At 41.9% G+C, this 23609-nt stretch overlaps 1 protein-coding gene across 2 annotated transcripts in view; it reads right to left on the minus strand.

Annotated features, from left to right (window-relative positions):
- The window catches only part of GRIN2A (glutamate ionotropic receptor NMDA type subunit 2A), a 432359-nt gene that overhangs the window by 404628 nt on the left and 4122 nt on the right, over positions 1–23609 (minus strand). The gene's annotated exons all lie outside the window — the stretch shown is intronic.

Here is a 23609-nt window from a genome sequence, read left to right on the forward strand (position 1 = left end):
ACTGAATCCCTCCCAGGACACATGAGGATTATGGAAGCTACAATTCAAGATGAGATTTAGGTGGGGACACAGCCAAGCCTTATCAAGTTCAAAGGCTCAAAGGACTTCAAAAGAAGGGGCAAGAATAAATAATCGCGCAGAAATCCGTTTTAAGTGGTAGGAGGGACCCTGGACAATGAAAAGGGTGATCTAGCCCAGGGTCCAGGAAAACTGTCAGCCTTCCTGCCCTTCTGCCCACTCTGCACCTGCATGCATACCTGACTTCTTTCTCCCTAGAAGAGCTCCTGTCCCCCACAGTGATTTTCAACTCTCTTGCTATGCATGAGGTCAGCCATTTCATGGCTCCACCCAAATCTTCTGATGCAAAAGTGGAATGGACTCATGCCATAATGCTGGGCTGCCTGATCATCGCATGTGGTCAGCTGTGTAGCAGAATATAAATTTTAAAAACCCAAACGATTAAACTGTCACTTCCTATTAGACAAAGCACATTCCAAGATGCAACTAATGAGGAAAGAGAAATAAGGAAAGAAAGTATGTTTGACAGAGGCAGTGTGGCTATAGCTTTCTCCACTTCTGATTGATGACAAGATGGTTTCTCCTGCAAGTAGGCACAGATTTGCTCTTTCAACCCACGTATACTGGGCACTGAGGGGAGGAAGATGAAAACGGCTACAGCAAGGGTATAGAAGAGGAATAAATTCACAGTCATGTGGGGAGGCCATTCTGTCTGTCTTCTGGCATAAAAAAAGACTGAGTGCATAGGAGGCAGAAGGCGATTGCTTCAAGCCTAAGAAATGGAAAAGGCACCTTGAAGAACTTGACACTTAAAACTTAAAGGACTTAAAGGCAAAGCAGGACTAACAATGACATGTTTCGCACTTGTATTTCTTCTTACAGTTTTCAGGGTTTTCATACACCTTATTTCATTCGATCCTAATAAGAACCCTGAGAGGCAGATTTCAACTGTGCTTTCCAAAAGTAAAGATGGAGGTGGGAGGAAGAACTCAGATGGAGCTAGAACTATGGGCACGTGAAAGAAAGAACAAGTTATCTAATTCACCTGATGGGTGCACTGTGGGAGATCGAGCCTGGTGGTGATGGGGGGCAGATTGAGGTGATTCTTGGATGCCTGGCTAAGGGTTTAAAATTTACCCTGAATATAATGTTGATATCACCAAAGCTTTAAGAGTGGAGAGTAACATGTCCAATGCTCCCCTTGAGTAGGAAAGCTTCCCATATAAGCAGGAAACTTAGAAGACTGGAATCAAAGTTCAGGTGGAAGGTGATAAGGACCAGGTTCCAGGGATGGAGACGAACCAAGAGTTGGGCAGTGGAAGAATGGACAAAACCAGAGGGCCAGGTATAGTGTCAGAGATTGTTTTATGTCTTACTTAGATGAGACACAAAATAATATTAAAGTATGCAGGATAAAACTCTGATTATCTTTCAATCCTTCTAATTAGTCAGTGAGGAAGTCTCATTTTGGTGCTAATAGGTCTTCAACACCTTTCTAACACTTGCTAATTATTTAAAGGAGACAATAATATACTGTATTAGTCCATTCTCACACTGCTATAAAAATACTACCAGAGACAGGTAATTTATAGAGGAAGAGGTTTAATTGACTCACAGTTTTGTATGGCTGGGGAGGCCTCAGAAAACTTACAATCATGGCAGAAGATGAAGGGGAAGCAAATACCTTCTTCACAGGGAGACAGCAAAGAGTGTGAGCATGCAGGAAAGACTACCATCTATAAAACTATCAGATCTCATGAGAATTCACTCACTATCATGAGAACAGCATGGGGGAAACAGCCCCCACGATCAATCACTTCCCTTCTTCAACACTTGGGGATTGCAATTCGCAATGAGATTTGGATGAGGACACGGAGCCAAATCATATCATATGCTAAGTGAGACTTGGCAGGAACAGTAGTTTGTTATATTTTAATATTACTACTGTAATCTTTATTTTTGGTTTTTTTACTAGTGGCAGGATTTTGTTTGTTTATTTGATTGTTAGTTTGCTGTTATCTTCTGCTTATCGTAAGTGAAACTGGTTTTCATTATTGGCAGTGATATACCATTCTCTTTTAAACTATATTTATTTTTATTTATTTATTTATTTTTTTGAGATAGGGTCTCACTCTGTCACCAAGGCTGGAGTACAGTGGCCCAATCACAGCTCACTGCAGCCTCAAACTCCTGGGCTCAGGTGATCCTACTACTTCAGCTTCTCGAGCAGCTGGGACCACAGGCATGTGCCAACACACCTGGCTAATTTTCATATTTTTTGTAGAGACAGGATTCCACCATATTGCCAAGGCTAGTCCCAGACTCCTGGCCTCAAGAGATCCACCCGTCTCAGCCTCCCAAAGTGCTAGGATTACAGGCGTGAGCCACTGTACCTGGCATCATTTTATTTTAAGATGTAAAGAAAAGTATTCTGGTGGTGGGAGTAGGGGGATATCTATCCTCAATAAGTCAAGCATAGTATTACTGTGTGACCCAGCAGTTTCACTCTTGGGTATAAATCCAAAAGAATTGAAAACAGGTGTTCAAACAAAAACTTGTACATAAATGTTTATAGCAGCACCATTCACAATAGCTAACAGATGGAAACAGCACAAATGCCCATCAATGGTTGAATAGATAAATTAAATATAGTATATCCATACAATGGAATATTATTCAGCCATGAAAAGGAATAAAGTACTGATTCATGCTACGACATGGATGGACCTTGAAAACATTATGCTAAGTGAAAGATGCCAGATGCAAAAGATCACATAACAGACGATCCCATCCCATCTAGAAGGAGTAAATCCACAGATACAGAAAGCAGATTAATGGTTTCCAGGAGCTGGAGGGGTGGGGAAATAGATCGTAACTGCTTGATGGTTACTGGTCTCCTTTTGGAGTGATGATGTTCTGGACCTAGATGGAGGTGCTGGTCACACAACATTGTGAATGTACTAAATGCCACTGAATTGTTCACTTTAAAATGTTTAGAATGGCAGATTCTATGTTATGTGTATTATATCACAATAAAAAATTAGTCAAAGGGGCCAAAATATTGTGAAGGTGCCATGGAAGGAAACAAAACTTAAGAAATTCTTCTGATCAAAAAAACAGAGGCTGTGGAGTCAGGAGACCTGAGTTCAGGGCCCAGCTCTGTTACCTGCCTACCAGCAGTGTCACCAAAAATAAGCTTCTGTGATTCCCTGGGCTTTACTTTCCTCCTCTGTACAATGAGGGTGGTGCTCCTCAGATCCCTGCCTGCAACACTCTGCCTGCACATCAGGGAGCTCAATATACATCCGTCCTTCATGTTCCTTCCAAGCAAGGAAGGCTTGGACAACAGGAATACCATTGACAGAGAGAAGAAATCCAGAATAAGCATGAATCAAAGAGGATAGGCCTGCGCAGGTTCAGTATGAGGCACCCATGGCCATGTCAAGGAGAGAAGCCCAGCAAGCACCTAGGGGAACAGGTCAGGAACCCAGGGCAAGAGGTTGAGGCTACAACTGTAGATTGTGGAGGCATCTGCAAAGCTCCAACTACTAAGGACTATATCTAGAGAAGAGGAGCTGATGGGATGCTTGGAGGGCTCTCGCCTGTACAGAGGTGTAGGTCCCCCAAGCATGCAAAAGGCAGATCATCATCAATGAGGCTGGAGTGACTCCTGACTTCCAAGAAGCAGTGGAGTCTGTCAAGGAGTGGACCTTAGCCCAATCCCATTTTACAGATGAGGAAAGGTAAGGTCCAGAAGGGAGAGAGGAAGGAAGAAGATACACCATAAAGGTATTGTTTTAGATAGATAATATACATTATTTTATAGATAGCTAAACGATAGACAAATATATTATTCTTTGTGAGAGAGAATATCAAAGCTCAAATTCCACCCCAGATCTGCCTAACTCAAAGCTCCATATTTTTGCAATACAAACTATCGTTCTCATTATGTGGAACTCACCCAAAGAAGGCCAGATATTAAAGCTGTAAGAGCATTTAGCCCAACTTTCTTACTTGCAGGAGAAACTGAATTTCAGAGTTTGCCACAAGTCAAGGAATGCAGTTCTGGAAGCTAGTAAAGGAAAGGAAACAGATTCTTCCCCAGAGTCTCCAGAGGGAGCACAGCTTTGCTGACACCTTCATTTTGGTGCAGGGAACCTGATTTCAGACTTCTGCCCTCCAGGGATGTAAGAGGGTAAAAGTGCGTTTCCTTCAGCCAGCATGTTTGTGATGATAATTTATTATAGCAGCTGTAGTAAACTAATACATTCCTGGACCTAGCCCCTTCTCCTAACTCACTATTTTGTTTGAACATCTACTAAGTACCTACTCTCCCTCAAAACAATGTTCTGAGTGCTGGAAGTATAGAATGATGAAGTCATCAATACAAATGGGATATGGTCTCCCCAAACCAAGAGAACAGGAGCACACAGCACAAGTGGGCATGGACCAAGGGCATGTGAACTGTGGATGGGATGTAGACTTGAGCAAGTTCGTTTCTAGCTTCTAAATTCCACCCCAGCAAGTACCCCAGACCTGGCTTTAGGAATCATGATATGGCAGCATGAAGTGGGGACCTCATGACAACACATTCTAAGTAGGATTTTGGTAACAAGAAGGATCAAAGCCCCATCTACATCTCTCATGTCATCTCTGCATTGTTGAAGATTCATCTTTTTCATACAACTGCTTGGAGGGCATCAGAGACTTTCCCACATTCAGAGGAGCCAGAGATTTTGGCTGTTTTAATGAATTCTTCTAACCCGTTGCACCACCCCAAATTGACCGTAAAAGTTAAAAGATTTGTTTAAGAAACAAAACTTGATCTCAATATATTGTGGACAAATGCTCAATCTAACAGAAAGCTCACTGTTAATTTGCTCTTCCTCCTTCTGTATTCTCCAGCTATCCTGAATTTCTTGTCTCTTCTCCCCTCCAGGCACAAAAATGATAAGGAAACTTTGCTTGGGAAGAATTTGGCAGAGGCACATTCGTGGAGCCGGGTTTTGGGGTTTCGGGTTTCAAAGTACATACCACCCCAGGGTTCTCAAACAGAGGCACACACAGCCCAGCAGAACACATGTGCAGAGCACAAATACAGTACAACTTCCTAGAGCATTGCTTTTACTTGTGATATGGTTTGGCTGTGTCCCCACACAAATCTCATCTTGAATTGTAGTTCCCATAATCCTCACGTGTTGTGGGAGGGACCTGGTGGGAGGTAATTTAATCATGAGAATGGTTACCCCCATGCTGTTCTCATGATAGTGAGTGAGTTCTCACAAGATCTGATGGTCTTATTAGGGGCTTTTCCCCCTTTTGCTCACACTTCTCCTTGCTGCTGCCATATGAAGAAGTACATGTTGGCTTCCCCTTCTGCCATGATTGTAAATTTCCAGAGGCCTCCCAGCCACACTGAACTGTGAGTCAATTAAACCTTTTTCCTTTATAAATTACACAGTCTTTGGTATGTCTTTATTAGCAGTGTGAGAACGAACTAATACAACTTAACTATTTGGTGAACGGAAAAATGGACACACTTATCTTTTAAGTCATTTTAAATTATTTGGCCTTAGTACCAACATAGTTACATTATGAGGTAGGAACCAAAATCTGCATGAATTTTTCAGATAAAATTCAGAGAAAAGGCCACAAAGGGCACAGCCTGATGTGCAGAGCATGTGTTTATCAGACGCTGTCCCTGTATTGGCTTCCTATTGCTGTTCTAACAAATTACCACCAATTTAGTGGCCTAAGCAGCACAGATTCTTTCTCTTATGGCTCCAGAGGTCCAAAGTCTGAAGTGGGTCAAGCAGCTGGCAGGGTGGCATTCTTTCCAGAGGCCCTAGAGGAGGACCTATCTCCTTGCCTTCTCCAGCTTCTGGAGGATGCTGGCATTCCTTGGATTACAGCCCCTTCCTCCATCTTCAAAGTGCATCACTCCAATCTCTGCTTCTGTTGCCACATCTCCTTCTCTGACTCTCACCTCCCTGCCTCCGTTTCATAAGGAATGATTATAAATTGGACTCACCTAGGCTAATCCAGATCAGTCTCTCCATTTCAAGATCTTTAATTTAATTGTATTTGCAAAGTCCCTTTAGCCATATAAGGTTAGTATTCACAGGTTCCAGGAATTAGAATGTGGATGTCTTTCGGTGGGGAAGAGGGGGTGGTGGGGGCATGATTCTGTCTACCACACGCCCTAGGACTATTTGAGTAAAAATTCCTGAGAAGCATTGAACCTAGAAGTCCTAGAAGGGTTTTAGGAAGGATTCTAAGTCAGGGACTCAGTTCCTCAAAGCACGAGCCTAGTGTCCAGAAAGGGAGCCCACATGAGAAGAACAAAGTCAGTGTTAGAGCAGGTGGAGGTCTGGGTTCTGAGCTGAGGTGTCTTGACTCCCCTGAGGCTCAGTTACAGAAGAGGAGTGAGGAGAAGGCTTGGAATTAAGCTCTAACTACCTCCCAACCTCTCTGTATTCATTTTCCCAGGCTGCTGTAACAAAGGATCACAGTCTTTATTACAGCAAAGATGGTTTAAACAACAGAAATGTAATTTGTTTACAGTTCTCAAAGCTAGAAGTCTAAGACAAGGGAGCTGCAGGATTGCTCCTCTGAAAACTGTCTCCTTGGCATACAGATGGCCATCCTCTCCCTGTGTCTTCACATGGTCCTCCCTCTGTGTGTTTATGTTGTGTCTTAATCTCCTGTTCTTATAAGGACACCAGTCATGTTGGGTTAAGACTTACCCATATGCCCTCATTTTACCATAATTACTCTTAAAGACTCCAGCTCCAAAGTGTCACATTCAGAGATACTGGGGGTTAGGACCCAATATATGACTTTTAGGGAGACACAATTCAGTGCATTCTCAACAATAAACAACATATCACAGGGTTCTCCTACCCTCGGATGAAACCAGAGACGTGCTTCTTTCTCCTGAAGCCCATTTGAAAACCTCCATGAACCAGGACAGGGATGGAGGATTTCCTATTTCGGAGGAGGGAAGGAGGCCACAGACTCTACAAGTAAACTAAGCACATGATCCCACGAAGGCACATCCAAGGCTCTCTTTTGAAAGTTGATCTTTAACAAAGTTAATTTAGGCTGTGGAGTATTTTTTGGTGAGTTACAAGATTATTTTTATGCTTCTGCAAATGAGCACATCACACCCCAAAACCAGAGACTAAAACAGCCCTCTTCATTCAACCCCAATGAAAACAGGAATTGTTTGGGAATCTCTTGCCCTAGAAGACAGGGAACATGGGAGTGGGGAGTGGGCGGTGGCATGGACAGCTGGCTTCAGCTCCTGTGCTTTTCATGGGAGAAAGGCAGGCTTATGATAGACAGCTAGAAAATTAACCCACAAGAGACAAGCCAAAGCACCAGGCTCAGAAGGCGGAAGGTTAGAAGGAAGCACATTTCTGTTTTCATATTTTAGGAAAGAGATCTTCAAAATGCTCTCAGCCCTACCTCCGTTTTTCAGGGCATGGCTGATATATGGCAGAGGAGACAGCCATCCTGTGTCCTTTTCTAAACAGTTCCCTGAGAAAACTTCTGCATACACATTGGCAGAAATGACATGTGAGATCTCGCTGATATCCTGGCTGGTGTGCACTGGTGCAGCAGAACTGGTTATTTAAAGGCTGAAATGCTTCCGTTTTGCTTGTGAATAGCCACATCTTCCAGGAACCCCAAGTGCCCCCTGCCACTCAGCCCCTCCCTTGGGAACCCCCCACCTCCCCATAACCAGCCACTAAAGGATTAACACCTCACATAACAGGTGCTCCAGAATTCTACAAAGTGAGTGTCTATTCTGATTCAGCTGTGATAGTGCTGTAGTGGTTAAATATTTTGAGTATTCCTCACAGCTGTTAATATCAAACATAAATCTCTCCCACTTTTGTTTAAAACTCATTTTACTGCCCCCTGCCACCTGGGCAATATCCCTTTCCTATCACAAGGCAGTTCTTGTTACAACCTTGTGGGGATTCAGTCAGACTGGTGGGAAAAATTTTGGTTATAGAGAATAGCCACAAACCTTCTTGGAAGGCCTGAAGGTTTTTGCAAAAGTCTGAGAATAAGTTTATGGCTGAAGGCAACCTAATCCTTACCTTAAGTAAATAGCTTGAAGTGGGTACAAAGGAAGGCAGAGCAGTTTATCTAACTAGCTTGTTTACTCACGTGGTCTTAAGACCAACATTTGATCATTCTTGAGTGCATGATGGCTCTCTCCGGGGTAGGGGGGACCAGGTTAATTCCCCACCGATGTGTTTACTCACAACCTTTGTCAATTAATCTTTACTGAATAAATGTGAGTCTCACTGGCAAGTCGAGGCCGTGGCCACTGACTCTCTACAGAACCTTCCTTGGTGTCTGTAAGTGGCACGGACACTCAGCTGGACTGGCAAAGCAGAATATTTGTGCGTCAGGGAACTTTATTCATCTGTCATTGGGTCAGGGTCTGTGGGACGGACCCCGCACAACCTCACCCTGCCTCTGCTTTTTTAGAGAAAGGAACAAACAAGGGCTTCCCATCCCTACCATTCCCCACAAAGCCTGGGACACGAACCTGACTCCAGCCCAACTGGACGTGAGTCTCTACCTAGACTCCTGGCAAATCATAACAGTGGGGTCCCAGAAAATGATTTTCTGCTGAGAAATTTTACATATTAAAGCAATGATTGAAACAACACTGATACAGAGACAATGGGTGAGCAATGCCTGGTGATGAAGAATGAATAATCATAGAACTCCCTGCCAGGCTTCAAAATATTTATTATTTTTTAGAAATTCAAATTACTCCACTGTATGTTATATTGGAAGCCATCATTGTCTGAGGTTTTCCATTTACACAATGGGAAATATCAAAGCAGTTAAAATATGCAATACTTAGGGAATATAAAAGCGATGATTAAATTAAAATATATTCCATGGCAGGTGTCTTAAAAGAGATGCAAATTATAACAATGAGATAATATTTTTGTCTAGCCAATCAGAAAAATTTCTGTTTCAAGAGCCAGCCAGAGTTAAGTGACAGAGATACTTTAAGACATAGTTATTAGAAGTGTCCAGTGATTCAATCTTTCTGGGAACAAATTAACGGAACCTTAATTGGTTCTGTATTGATAGTTTTAAAATTCTTTAATTTCAGTAATGGATTCTGTTAAAAGCCAATAATCTGTGATGTAGACATTTCATTACAAAGATGTTAAACAAGGTATTGGTTTTCATGGCAAAAAATTGGGGAAAATCTAAATTATCAAGTAAATCATGACATATCCACAGAATGGAAAACATAGAAGATAAAAATGTTTACAAGTAATCTGAAAGCCTCATGATAAAATGTTAAGCAAATTAAAAGCTATCTATAAAATTATATAGTGTGTATTTGTAAATAAGGTATAGGAAAACAGACTAGAGGGAAATAAACCAAAATGTTAATAGCAGTTGTCTGTGGATGGTGAGAGTAAAGGTGATTTTTATTTTCTTTATACTGCCCTGATTCTCACAAAATCCTCTAAAATACATATGTATAGATTACTTGTATATTAGCTGTGATTATTTTTCAACAGTTCTTAAAGTTCTTATATTTTATATATATATATATATATATATACTGACATATTTACTGATGAATACAATGATGTCTTGGATTTGCTTTAAAATGATCCAGCAGTGGGTCCATGATAAAAATATTTCTTTCAATGCTGCTAAACAGGAGAGAGACAGAGACAGAGAGAGAGAGAAGAGGAGAGGGGAGGGGAGGGGAGGGGAGGGGAGAAAGGAGGGGAGGGGAGGGGAGGGGAGGGGAGAGGAGAAGAGAAGAGAGGAGAAGGGAGGGGAGGAAAGAGAAAAAGAAGAGAGGAGAAGAGAAGAGGAAAAACTAGTATCAATTAACCAAGGCAAAACCAATAGCAAATTTGTTTTTAACTAAAGTGCAAATTTGACCATGAAGGTCTTCACCCAAGGCCTGCCATTTTCAAAATCCCATTCGTGGAAGCCATGCACACACCCTAACACCAGAACTACAGCAAGCCTGCCTTTTTCCACAGCTCCACAGCTTCTTCACATCGTTCTGAGTCTACTCACCCAAGTCAGTTAATACTACATTTCCTCAGTCCTACAGATATCTCAGCATTAAAACAATTCGCCTGGAAAATATGTCTTTTTCTTTCACCCCTAGGACAGCAGACTAGCAAGACAATATGGATTTCAAATGCCACTCACTCTTCCTGGGCAGGTATTCCTAATTTGAAGAGACAAGATAGAGCAGGAGACATTCAGCCATTTGTGACAACAAAACAGAAATCTGCAAAAAGCTCAATGTTTGATGGTAAGAAATGCCATCCAGAGGAGAATTTGGAAGCTATCAAGACCACTCAAGACCGGCAGCCTTGAGGAACAGGTTAAGAGGAGAGGAAGGCTTAGATTGTGAACTCAATTCTGCTCCTCCATGAGCCAGCCTTCCCTCTACAGCTCATCTTCAGCCGTGGGGGATGACAACCTGTAGGGGCAGGCACCCAGGACACAAGCCTCTTCCAGACCAGCTCTCCAATTTGACCCCAGATCCCGACCCTCAGACCTGTGGATGAAGCTGTCCCTCGTCTGCATTCCCATGGTCCCATGAATACAATCATACTGGACTTGCATTATGAGTCTCCCCAGCTAGATTCTGAAACAAATTGATCACAGATGCATCCACAAAGCATTCTGGTCCAAGGACAAAGCCAAGAAATGTATGAAGCATGAACATGCATTTGACCTGTGAACAACACACTGCATGGGTCTACCTATACGCGAATTTCTTCTCCCTCTGCCGACCCCTGAGGCAGCAAGACCAACCCTTCCTCCTCCTCCTCCTCCTCAGCCTCCTCAATGTAAAGACAAGGATGAAGACCTTTATGATAACCCACATCCACGTGAATAGCAAACATATTTTCTTCCTTATGATTTTCCTTATGATCTTCTTTTCTATGGCTTACTTAAGAATCTACTATATAACACATATAGCATGCAAAATTTGTATTAATTGACTGTCTATGTTATTGGTAAGGCTTCTGGTCAACAGTGGGCTATAGTTTATGGGAATCAAAAGTTATACATGGATTTTAAACTGCATGGCGGTTAATGCAACTAACGCCTGCATTATTCAAGGATCAACTGTGTTAATAAACCAATAAATAAATCAAATCCAAGGAAGTCTATGAAAGGGTTTCAGAGGGTCTGTGATCCCCTGAAATTGCACATAATTTTGACTGCATGTTTATGAACACGCACTCCTCTGGAAGGGTCCATAGCCTTCATCAGATTTTAAAGTGGTCCCCAACTCCCCCCAAAATCACCCCAAATTATCTTAAATTCTTTGAGTGAGTTTGTGAGCCAAGCTTCAAGGTGTCAGTGATTTTTGGAAATCACAACTTACATTTTAGAGTGAGTTTATTTTTGTTTTGGCAAAAGAGTCACTGTTGGGGACCAATGGAAACAATTAACCTTTTTCAAGTCAGGGATTGTAGTTTTCAAGTCAGGGATTGTAGTTTAAGAGAAGATCCTTCCCATATGCCGACTTCAGCAAAAAAATCACAAACAGAAACTTCCATTCCAATTAATATTTTCCCTCCTGAAATGGGTAACATAGCCACCTCCATGGAAAGGAACCTGAGTTCGAAGATCTACGATGCATTAATGGAGCAAATGTTCTTTCTCTGAATGCTCTATTGTACTATTTAGATTTTTTTTACTCTGTACATCAACATCTATTTCAAAGTTTAAAAAATGGAGACAAAATATCAATTGCCATCCCATGGAAAGTTCCAAAATTTGAACAGAAAGTGAAAGCATTTGGAAAGCAATTTCAGGTTCGTTTTTCTTTGGGGGGATGTGGGGGAATAGAAGAAGTGAATAAACAACAGAATAGTATCTAGCGTATTTTCTGCCATAAGCAGATGTTCCAAATGCAGGAGAATACAACTGACAAAAAAGAATAATTTGCCAACTGAAAAACCAGAGAGGAGTCTGGCTGGCTCTTTAGAATACAAACATATTACTACAGTAAGATGTGCAAAACAAGCTGAATATACTTTATTAAGTAATAATGATTAACCTGATACAAGTGCAAAAACACCCCATTTCGAGATCATTGGCAATTATTCTAAACATTGTCTTCTGTAGATGAGCTTCTTAGCCAAAAACATTTTCACTAGTAAATATGACGCCAGCTGACCTACTTACGTTTTTATTTATATATATGTGTGTGAGTTGATATATACATAGGTTGTCTGCTTTTCAAATATCTTCTACCTTCAGGATAATGTAAAGTCTTTTGGGAACTTGAGGTGATGATGCAGGGATTATAAATTCCTCCTCCATGCCAGGCAAATTTATACTGAATTACTCACACACTTGGAAAAAGTGAGGATGTTGGTTTTCAGCCAAATTCTTGGCCTAAAGCACCAAGGCTTGGAGATCTTTTTTTAAAAATCAAGGATTTGAGAGGTACAGAGTGTCTGAATAAGAAAGAGCCTCAGAGGTGACCCAACCCAACCTTGCAAGCCCAGTTTTCCACCTCATTCCTGAGGGACAGACAGTCACTGTTAGCTCAGTCATATCCTGACATATCCTTCCTATTCCATGAATCCTCGCAGTCTTCTGTTAGAGACCTAATTGCTGAAGCTTATTCCTCATATCAAGATGAAACTTTACTCCTTATAGTTTCACTCTTGGCTAGGTGCCGTGGCTAACGCCTGTAGTCCAGCACTTTGGGCGGCCGAAGCGGGTGGATCACCTGAGGTCAGGAGTTCAAGACCAGCCTGGCCAACATGGTGAAACCCCATCTCTACTAAAAATACAAAGTTAGCTGATGGTGGTGGCAGGTGCCTGTAATCCCAGCTACTCAGGAGGCTGAGGCAGGAGCATCACTTGAACCCAGGCGGCAGAGGTTGCAGTAAACCGAGATCGTGCCATTGAACTCCAGCCTGGGCGACAAGAGCAAAACTCTGTCTCAAATAATAACAATAATAATAATAATAATAATTTCACTCTTATGTCTGTCCCCAGAACAACAACAAAATTAAGACTTAACCTTCTACCTTGTAACAGCCCATGGAGTATCTGAACACTTCTCCCATATCCCCTCTGAGATTTCCCTTCTCCAGGCTAAACATCCCTAAATACTTCCTCTGAAACTCTTAATATATTTCATTTAGAGTCTACGCAATCCTAAAGGCCCTTTTTCTGCATGCATTGCAATTTTTCAACATCCATCTTCAGATATTACTCCTCAGAACTAAGTGCAATGCTACATATAATGGTGTTAGTGTTGCTGGAGACATCACCAGTTGTACCACTGAAGCATCACCCCACACCCTTGCTAACAGAAGCAATTTTGCTCAGTGGCAATTACCCATTCTCAGAGAGGAATCCTGGATCTCTGTCATTGTTGTTTAAGCAGTGGGAATGTGACCCAGTTCTGGCCACTGACATGTAAGAGGAAGTCTACTCCAATGAAAGGATAGAGGCCCTAGAAGAAGGCTTATTTTTCTCTCCTTTTTTTTCCAGTTTTGAATGCTAAGAGGTGAAGGTGTGATGGCTGGAACAGAAGCAGCCATATTGTGACTCAGATAAACCAGCAGCTGAGGAAGGCAAAGTAGAAGAATGGGAAGGATCTGAGTCCTCAATGTGACATTAAGTCACTAAGCTAGATCTGAGGCTCCTTACTAAGCAAAAAACTGAAGGTCTTTAATGGTTTAAGACACTGTTGGTCAAATACTCTGTTACTTGCACCTGAAAGCACTCCAAACAACAGAAGAGGTATAATGGAGCTATCACCTCCCTTGATTTAAACATTATATTTCTATAAATGTGGCCTCCACTTTTTATAAGGCCACAACATATATGGCCTCCACATATATTTCTAGATACTTGACCTCCACATATCCCCACTTAGGATCTGCTGAGCTTCTGGTCAATACAAAATAAACAAACAAACAAAAAAGTCTGTATTTGAGTACCATGATCTCAAATACTCACAGAAACCATATCATTAACATAAATGTATGAATCACCCTACATATGGGATAACAGAGTGGGGACAGCTGTAGTGAATTTGAAAATGCATGCTGTCTAAAGACATTAAAATTCAAGCATTTAAAAATGTTGTACTGGTGAAACAAAATGCATCTATGAGCCACATTCAGCGTGCAGTACACCGGTTCATGACCCTTGCAAAAACCATTCCCAAGTGAGTTGGATGTGATAGTTGGAACAGAGGCAGCCACATTATGACTAAGTGAGTTGGAAAGTCTCACATCCCCCTTTCTGCAATAGTGAAAATTCTTCTTCAAACTATTGAGAGAGGTTGGTCAAAAGGCACCAACTTCCAGTTGTAAGGTAAATAGGTTCTAGAGACCTAATGTATAGCATGGTGACTGGTGATAGCATGGTGACAATACAAAAATGTATTGTATACAGGCAATTTGCTAAGATACCACATCTTAAGTAATCTCATCACACAATAAATGTAACCATGTGAGGTAATGGATATGTTAGTTTGATGGTGACAATCATCTCACATTTACATGTATATCAAAATAGCATTTGGGGCTGGGGATGGTGGCTTATGCCTGTAATACCAGCATTTTGGGAGGCCAAGGGAAGAGGACTGCTTGAGTCCAGGAGTTCAAGACCAGCCTGGGCAACATGGTGAGACCCCCGTCTCTACCAAAAATTTAAAAATTAGCCGGATATCATGGCACATGCCTGTGTTCCTAGCTACTTGGGAGGCTGACATGAGAGGACTGCCTAAGCCCAGGAGGTTGAGGCTGCAGTGAACTATGATCATGCCACTGCACTCCAGCCTGGGCAACAGAGTGAAACACTGTTTTCTTTAAAAAAAAAAAAAATTGTGTTGTACACCTTTAATATATACAATTTTTCTTTGTCAGTTAACCTCATTAAACCTGAGTGCGGTATGGGGGGAACCTCCAGTGCAGTCTTTAGAGTGGCTCCATCACTTCAATCTGAAGTTTTGAATTTTAATTCCATCATCCAACATCTTAATCCTTTTAGTCAAGACAACCAAAATATGAACATCAAAATCTGTTATTTGTCTTGAATCTGAGCCCCTTCCCTAAACCAAATGTATTCGTAGTCATTAACTTGAAAGGGTAATAAAATAAGAGCAAAAGAATAAGAACCCAAAGCCCTAGGTTCTAGTTACAGCTTTGAACAATGCACAAATTACTGCAACTCCCAGATCCTTTATTTCCTCATCTGAAAATAGAGATTCTTTAAACAAATACCTTTGGAGCTGCCAGGTTCCCCAGGCTATCACTGAGTTATTAATCCTTGGCAGAGATAAAATGAGAAACTATATATGTCCACACTCTAAATCCCTAAGCCTCGTGCAAACATATGGTCCAGTTGGTGGAGTCATTTAGTGCAAAGGTCAATGAGATAGTCTTCTCCTATGATCACTTTCACGCTGGCCACATTTAGCTTCAGTTTGCCAGGATAAAGCTCTCAGCAAGTCCTACAAAGGCAAAGGAAGCTTCTGGTTGTCCCAGTTAAGAAAATACAAATCATTTCATGTTAGACCCTCCACTTCTGACAGTTCTGTGGGATTCACTCCCAGTTTCTTGCAGAGCATACCCTCATGTAACCACATCATCCTTAATCACTCTTTCTGGTTATTAAAAAGTACATGTACACTGGAGAAAAATAAAAACTAAAAAATGCAGACACAATAACAATAGCATTCCTGTAATAAGCATTTATTATAACGTAGGCACTGAGACATGGACTAATATCCATGATATCATTTAAATCTCACAACTCTATAAAGTGGATGCTATTATTGTTCCCATTTTAGAGATGAAGACGTTGAGGCTCAAGATATTAAGAACTTCCCCATGATCACCCAGCCAGTAAGAGGTGGAATCCCTGAATTTAAATTCAGGCAATCTAACTCAAAGTACAATATGTTCACCACTTGATAATGACATTCTTTAAAAGATTAAAGCAGCCATGAGTCTACCACCCCAAAGATAACTGCTATTCATATTTTGGTATGTTTGTTGCCAGTCTTTCCTTGATGAGGCACAAAATTTTCAGAGCTGGAAGAGATCTTAGTGATAATTTTGTCCCAAATCCTCATTTTGCAGGAGAACCAGAGGTTCAGACAGGTGAAGGGCCTTTTCTAAGGTCACACAGGTATTTTTGGAAATTGAATTTCATTCTTCAGACTCTTTGCCCAAGGTTTTCTTGGATCTTCCAACTCAAGTTGATTCATCATGGCTGCCCGGAGTACTGTGTTGAGAAGGCCTTAAGGCCAGTGGGCTCAACAGGGCCAGGTGTTATAGGAGATTAATGATGGCAGCAGTGATCATGGCATCCATGGTTGCATACATGCCATAGATCTGCCGTCTTATCCAGGAGCAGCCCCTGGAAGAGCTACTTCCCTCACCTACATCATAGGCCTCACAGCCAAGTGCCTTCAGGACACTGTGTATGTAACATAAATGAGTGAAGTGAAGTGAAGTGATTGTTGGGAATTTAAGAAAGGAGGGGCACCTGTCCTGTCCCAGGATGGCAGTGGGAGGGCAGGGATCGTGGCAGGTGGGGTTGGGGGATGAGATTCATCTCCAGCCAACTGTTGCCATAGGGGGAATTGGGGCCAGTGTGGCCAGGCCTTCTGACTGTTTCAAAGCAGCATGAAGTTTGGATTTTCTTTTCAATGGGATGTCTTCCAACTTTAAAACGTTGGCAAAGAATTAGAAGGTGAAAGATCAAGGGTGGGGGATGCAAGACAAACAAAAGACACCAATTAATAACCTTATAATGTCTCATTTATGTGATGACTTATCAGAGGCTACCAACTCTCTATTACAAACAGTTCCTGTTTCTCTTCTGCACAGCCCTCTTTCTCTCTCTTTCCCCACTCACTCTGCCTACAGTAGCATTTTCCATCTGAGGCTATGAGAAAGAAGATAAACACCGCTCCAAACCCACCAGACCACAGCTCTTCAGGGCCCAAACGATTATCAGCAACCCCTGAGGGCTACTTGGAGTGTGAGTCACGCTACCGGGAGGGTGCCTGTTGGTCTCTGATGACTTAAGTGAGGAGGTGTTGATGATCGCATCTGACATGCCTCATGGAAAAGACTAAAGATAGGTCTCCCCACTCTCCCAGGAACTACCTGATGCCTCTTTAGCAGGAGCTGAGTGGGCTCCACCAACATTCCGATCTGTGCGTCTGCCCTTTTCGAGAGCTTTCAGTGTTTAATGGGAAGGCCCATCACTCGCATCCAAACTCTGGAGCTGCCAGGTTACAAGAGCACTAACTTCCACCTCCTGCTGATGAGCTGTTACTCAGCAGTTCTCTACAGATCTTTCGTATGTAACCCCCCAATTTATGCTAATCCTCAGGATGGCTGGTAATTATCTGCCCACTAGAGAGAAGAGAAAAATTGGCAAACACCTATGAAATCAGTCAGCATTGAGGGAACAAACACTGCACGAATGCCCTGAACCATACTGTGATATGTTCATCCAGAAGCTCCAACAAGCTGGCATTGGAGCCAATGACTAGATTCATTCAATCAACAAACATTTACCGTGTAACAAATGCAAAGGGCAGGACAAGTGCGAGGTACTGAAAAGGATGCCCCTATGGAGCACAAATGAATCTTATTAATGGTGGAAAAAGAGAGAAATTGTTAAAATAATTGTGGTATGAACTGAACACTCCGCAGCCATTGAAAATCAAGTTTAAGAAGTCTATGTAGTGATAAAGGAAAATTCCAAGAATATATAATCAAGTTTAAAAAAATATATAAAAGCAGGTTGTGAAACAAAACTGGGTCAAAATCCCAGTGAACACACTCAGTAACCTTCCTTTTCTGCTCCTAAGACATAGAATTTATAAAGAAACCTTTAGTTATTTTTAAATTTACATAGTATTGCTTGGAAATGAGAAAAGAGAATCACAGATCAAAAATAGAGAGTAATCCCTAAAAATAAATGAACTGAAAGACGGGACTCTGGGGTTTCAAGCAGGAATCAAAGCCACATAGTCCATGGAGGATAGGTCCAATATGAGCCATGAGAACAGAGGTGTCAATGTCCATCCAGGGAAAAAGGGGAAGAACTGGACCTAGAATCAGGCTGCTAGCTGTGGATGGTGCTGGAACATCCGCACCATCCACCATTAGTCACAGCCAAAAAGCAGGACCCTATCTGTGTCAAGGAGCCAAAATGAAGTCACCTACATGAGATGGACTCCTAAGCCTGTACCACAGGCCATGTAGAATGGGAAGCGAGTACAAACCTGAGCTGCTGACATGGGCTCTGGCTTAAAATACACACCCTCACAGATACAGGGCATAAGAAATCATAAAGTTGCCTTGAAAATAAGTTCACAAACAAAAATTAAAGAACATATGTGAACATCCAACTAACTGACTCTACAAATGAAGGACTTCACAACTGAAGAAGGAAAGATGCTAGAGCAATCAGAGAAGAACTTTATAATACATATTTTTTAATCTTTGAAGGGACAGGGGAGGGAGTTACATGCACAAAGTGAGAAGAGTTTTTCATTATTTATAACACAAAAAAACAGGGAGGTGTAAAGAGGGACCAATTATTATCTTGGAAATAAAGTATATCCTTGTTGAAATCCATAACTCAACAGATAGTCAAAATAATAGACCATCCATGCTGTTTCTTTCTAAAATAAAATAATAGACCAGACACAAATGAAATGATGTAGTTAACTGGAGTATAGAATTGAAGAAACCTTCCCAAACACAGCACAAACAGAGAACTGGAAAAAAACAAAACAAGATACATGGAGAATTGATTGAGAAATTACATATATATATATAGTACAGTCATGTGCTGCATAAGGAGGTTTAGGTCAACAATGGACCACAAGTACACAATGCTGGTCCCATAAGATTATATTCTAAGTTTTTGCTGTACCTTTTCTGTGCTTAGATATGTTTAGATACACAAATACTTACCAATGTATTACAGTTGCTTACAATATTTAGTATAGCATTCATACAGTAGAGTATGCTGTAGAGGCTTGTAGCCTAGGAGCAACAGCCTATAGCACATAGCCTAGGTGTGTAACAGACTATACCACCTAGGTTTGTGTAAGTGCACTCTGCGATGTTCACACGATTAAATCACCTAACGATCCATTTCTCAGAACGTGTCCCACCATGAAGCAACGCATGACTATACATATGCATGTATATTCAGAAGGAGAGAATAGAAAGAATGATGGAAAGAAAGAATCCAACAGATAGCGGCTGAGATTCTTCCAGAATTAAAGAAAATCTTGAATCCTCTAAGAAAGTCCACAGAGGGCAAAGCACAATAAGAAAAACCATATATACTATAAAATCCTGAGCATGCGACTAAATAGATAAAAGGAAATACACCAAAGTGTCAGTAATGTTTACCCATGGTGATAGGATTTGGAGAGAGATTTTTATCTTCTTTAAATTTCAATGTATTTCCTAAGTGCTCTACAATGAAAAGGCATTATTTTTATACGTCTGCGGAGGAGAGAAGCATTTGTTATGTCAAATACACATATACAGATAAACACAGTTTTTTTAAAAATCTGCCCTCAAACGACTTACACTCTGGCAGAAGACATGAGGCTTGCATAGGAATAACATAGAAAACAAAACCCAAGTGATAACTGGCATGGATGGATATAGCTAAAATCTAAGCCTCCTCTTTTCCTGCATGGAGCAATTAGGAATACGGGGAGAAGTGATGGGGGGTGAGAGGGTTAAGGACACTGAGCAGAAGTGTAAAGATCTAGCCCATATGCTGGGCTTACCAGGGACTATTACTGCAGCTGGAGTGTATTTCACTTAGGGTCAAAATGGCCAAGCCAAGATAAGATTAGAACTTCATCTACATCGAGCATTATTTTCACCTCTTATTTATTGATTTTAATTTTCTTTCTTTCTTTTTTTTTTTTTTTTGAGACAAAGTCTCACTCTGTCACCCAGGCTAGAGTGCAGTGGCATGATCTTGGCTTGCTGCAACCTCCACCTCCCAGGTTCATGCAATTCTCCCTGCCTCAGCCTCCTGAGTAGCTGGGATTACAGGGGCCTGCCACCACATCCAGCTGATTTTTGTACTTTTGTAGAGATGGGGTTTCAGCATGTTGGCCAGGCTGGTCTTGAACTCCTGACCTCAGGTGATCCACCCGCCTCGGCCTCCCAAAGTGCTAGGATTACAGGTGTGAACCACCTCACCCAGCCTTATCTTCACCTCTAATTTAGTTATATTGCAAGACTACCCAATGATGCGAGCAAAACATTAGCACCTCCATTGTAAATTAAATTAACACCACAAAAATCCACCACATTTGCATGACATTTCAATTGTTATAAGCCTTTGTTATTTTCTTCAATGGTCAAGTAGACAGACAGAAGGAAAATGTGGCACATATACACCATGGAATACTATGCAGCCATAAAAAAGGATGAGTTCATGTCCTTTGTAGGGACACGGATGAAGCTGGAAACCATCATTCTCAACAAACTAACGCAAGGACAAAAAACCAAACACTGCATGTTCTCACTCATAGGTGGGAATTGAACAATGAGAACACTTGGACACAGGAAGGGGAACATCACACACTGGGGCCTGTCATGGGGTGGGGGGAGGGGGGAGGGATAGCACTAGGAGATATACCTAATGTAAATGACGAGTTAATGGGTGCAGCACACCAACATGGCACATGTATACATATGTAACAAACCTGCATATTGTGCACATATACCCTAGAACTTAAAGTAAAATTAAAAATAAAAATAAAAAAAGTTAAAAAAAATGTGTGTGTGTGTGTTCATTTTAACTGATAACCAAATTGACTACTATTCTTACTGGCAGGGGCACTATCATGTTGCCAGTGTAGAAGTAAATATAAGACACGTGTGTTCTGGGTGACGTTACCAAATCAACATCATTTTAACAGGAGGCAGAGGCCTTGTCAATCTAGGGAGGTTGAGGCTGTAGTCATAATACCATTTGCAAGCGAGGCAAGGCAGAGTTTTAAGCAATGCACCGTGACTGTTTCTTTGGAGACAAATAAACTCAATGTTCAGCTCTAAATGAAACATGTGGCAGAAGCACAAGCCATCTATATATGTTACTAATGGAAGGAAGGGCTGTTCACCTCTCAGAAAATCTCCTTTCTAAATACATCCCCAGTTTCTCAAAATACGACCTTTTAAAACAACTTCTCTCGGTATCACCCAACTCCTCTCAATATCACCGTTCCACATGGGGACCAGACATACACCCCGACGTTACCTCCACTGAGCTCTTTGCTTCCCTGCCACCTTGCCTGATCTCCCTACAGTTCCACCAGAATCACAGAGAGTGGCCAATGTCTCCAAGACCAACTCTGAAAGTCCCAACAACAATCAGGAGTATCGAATCCCCTCCCCTATTTTTGAACCAATGGACCCTTTCATTCTTCTTCTCTCCAACCCCTCTTAAATCTCTATTCTTGATTTCTCTGGAAATGTCTTTTCTCATCTTCCTCTTGCCCTTTCCTGATTCCTTTTCTCTTCTTACTCTTAAGTGAGGTCACATTTTGGTCCACATCCCCAAAAGGCAGTTTCATCCCAAAGGAGAGAAGAATGTTTCCACCCATACTCCCTGGACTTCTCAAAACTTTCTTTCTAACGCCCCCTTCAAGGGAAGAACAGTTGCTGGTCTAGTTGGTCACAGCCTGCCATTCACTGGGTCAAGATTCACTAGCAGTCAGGGTCATTGCCTATCAAGGGGGTTCCCTTCCATGACCCTACACTCTTCCGGCTTCTCTCTGCCTATGGTTGGATGAATGAGTCACATGACAGCCTGAGCCACACACCTATCAACTGAGACTTAGAAGTAAGAGCCAAAGCCTACCCGGAACCTCCCAGTCTCACACCACCTTTTCCAATTCAGCTTTCCCAGATTTCTCCATTGGGTTGTGCCAAACCCTCATGGATCCAGAAATTTCACTTTCAGTATGGTTACTGTTTCCCGTCTATCACTCCTTTAGAAAAACTCAAGAAGGAAGAAGGGATCCATGGTAATATTTAAATCCCAAAATCATACTCCAAGGCGTGGCTGGAAACTGGCTGTTCTTCTCCCTCAATGCCTTCTTTAGAAGATTGGCCCCTCCCATACAAAAGCCCTCTAGGCTGTGATTCATCATAGCTCTCCATGCTCAGCCCTTCCCACAAAATGAAACTGATCCCTTGTCCCTCCTGAAGATGGATGACATCATTAAAGTATGGGCTTGATTTAGTGGAATGGAAGATCACAGCTTGGGATCAGAAATTCAGCTACCTAGCTACATCAGCCACTATGTGGTCTTGGCAAAGTTCCTTAACTCCCCTATGGCTCAGTCACTTCATCTGAAAGTTACAGCATGCTCCAAGAAACCCTAAGATGCTCTCCAGTTCTGAAATTGTCAGTGGTGGCAGAGCATGGCTAGTCCCTACTCTCTTCTTCCCAGACAGGAGCCCCCCAAAACTGAGAAGTGACTGGGAAAATGCTCAGCTACACACAGGAATTCTGCTAGGCTGCAAATCATTTAAAATGAATGTTTAATAAGACACTGCATCAATTGTGTGCTTCAGCTGAATGTGCTGCAGCCCAGGAGACCTGAAAGAATTAATACGGTTCCCAAAGGAGCTGGTAGGAATCGCTGAAACAGAAGCAAAAGCTGACGTGATGAATATAAAAGTGCTTTGAGAGCATCAAAACGAAAGCGCTACAGTGAATGTCTGCTCACTCCACTAGAATATCTCCTGCCATCTAAGGAACACTCTCCAAGAAAGTCTCAGGGCTAGAGACTATGGCACACAAGTACACTTACTCTTTCCTCGCCTTCTGAACTCCCAATCTTTTCTCAGGACTTAGAGGACAGTACACACACAACTCCAATCTTTCCCTTTTTTCTCGTTCCTCACTTTACTTCTTCATTCCAGCCTTCTTCCTTCCCTCCACTTGTGTGCAATTCCCAAACCAGGCTGTCATAACATCTCCTTCAAATCTTCAAATCTCTCTCCCTTCTTCTCCAAACCAAAGCTCCCAGGCTGTCCACAAAAAAGACCCTCCCTCTCATTCGGAGCCAACGGATTTTTGTACACTCTTTCTTGCATTTTGAGACTCTCCAACTTTAGTACCAAGACCCATCTTTGTTCAGGAGCCAACTCCTTCATCTGAGGGCCTTGGAGCCCCAGACAAAGAACATGTAAGGAAAATGCCAGGCCCTCCATGCTCTGGGTTTGGAGTTAATTCTCTCCACTCCCACCCACTCCTCTTGAGGAACGGGTCTCTCCTCCGCTCCTCTGGCCCAGGGCTTCTCAAACTCCCCACCTCTGTTCCTCTAACTGCAGAGTCAGAGGAAGCATGACATTTTTTCTGCCCTTTTGTGCTTTACCTAAAAACTTTGCATTTTCTTCCAGAACCTACCTACATTTAATAATTTTTAGAAATAGTTTTAGTCACTTACCATAAGAGGAAAAAATGGACATTTTCCCACAAAACAATCAGGTAAAACT

The sequence above is a fragment of the Gorilla gorilla genome, chromosome 18, assembly GCF_029281585.2.
Source record: "Gorilla gorilla gorilla isolate KB3781 chromosome 18, NHGRI_mGorGor1-v2.1_pri, whole genome shotgun sequence".
NCBI lineage: Eukaryota > Metazoa > Chordata > Mammalia > Primates > Hominidae > Gorilla > Gorilla gorilla.